The sequence below is a fragment of the Pterocles gutturalis genome, unplaced genomic scaffold, assembly GCF_000699245.1.
Source record: "Pterocles gutturalis isolate BGI_N339 unplaced genomic scaffold, ASM69924v1 scaffold33495, whole genome shotgun sequence".
Taxonomy (NCBI): Eukaryota; Metazoa; Chordata; class Aves; order Pterocliformes; family Pteroclidae; genus Pterocles; species Pterocles gutturalis.
Window position 1 is genome coordinate 1 of NW_010144469.1, and position 1202 is coordinate 1202.

Below are 1202 nucleotides of genomic sequence, written 5' to 3' on the forward strand. Positions count from 1 at the left end.
TGTGTTGTGTTGTGTTGTGTTGTGTTGTGTTGTGTTGTGTTGTGTTGTGTTGTGTTGTGTTGTGTTGTGTTGTGTTGTGTTGTGTTGTGTTGTGTTGTGTTGTGTTGTGTTGTGTTGTGTTGTGTTGTGTTGTGTTGTGTGGGCGGGAATTCCCGCCCTCCCAGGTCCCTCTTTATCCACACAGCAAATGGGTCAAGGTCAATCACCAGAGATAAAGAGCAGGCAGTGTCAGCTCCGCCCCTGGTGAGTCAGGAGCCCTCCCACCAGCTGCCAGGCCAGGCACAGCACTGCTGCTGGCTCCAAAAAAAACTCGAAAAAAAGAGCTTTTCTGGTCAATTTTCTTCACTTTTCTTCACTTCAGTTTCCTTCCTCAGTGCAGTTTTACCTGCTTGAAGCTGGTCTCTGAAGCAAAATTCATTTTCATTTCTGAAAACCTCCAGCAGATGTTTTTCTGGTTTTCTGTTTTCCACAGTTTGCATTTTTAAAGTTTTTTTTTTCAAATCTCTTGAGCGGTTTTCCGTCAGGACGCGCATTTCAGTTAAACCCGCGTGCTGCTCAGCAAGTGCCTCACAACGTAACACAAGGAACTTCTGTCCTGATTTTCTTCACAGCAGCTTTCTTTTGCCCCGTTCCGTACTGGAGGAAGGCAGGATGCACATCCTGAGCCAGCAGTTCTCCAGCAATTCTCCTACTGAAACTCATTGAAAATTCATCTGCTATTAAACTGACCTGAAAAGCCACCCTGGCTTCCCAGAACAAATGTTCCCCAAACCTCTCAATAAGCGTTCCCCACATTTTTTGGCCACATCTAAGGTCTCTTTGCACGCACACGGACAGCTCAGCTCCAGCAGGATCCGTCAGCAGCAGCTCAGAACCTGGAAGGTCCTGTTTAGAGGGTTTTAAGCAGACAAGCAAGCCTTCCGCAGGCACAGAGCGGGGTGGAAAGTCTCTGTAAGTGATATCCCAGGTAACGTATAGATTGCATCCCGCAGGAGCGCACTCGTTCCCAAATGCACGATCCAATTAGCGAGAGTCACAGCCACCGAGCTGCTGCCTGGGGAACTGAAACCCCCTCAGGGAGAGGTTCATTAGTGGCCTTAATTGGTTTTAAGTGGTTCACCCAGCGCTGACAGCAGCTAAACGCAGTGACTTACGGCCGGCACGGCCGGGGGGGGGGGGGGGGGCGGTCGCTCCACCCACGC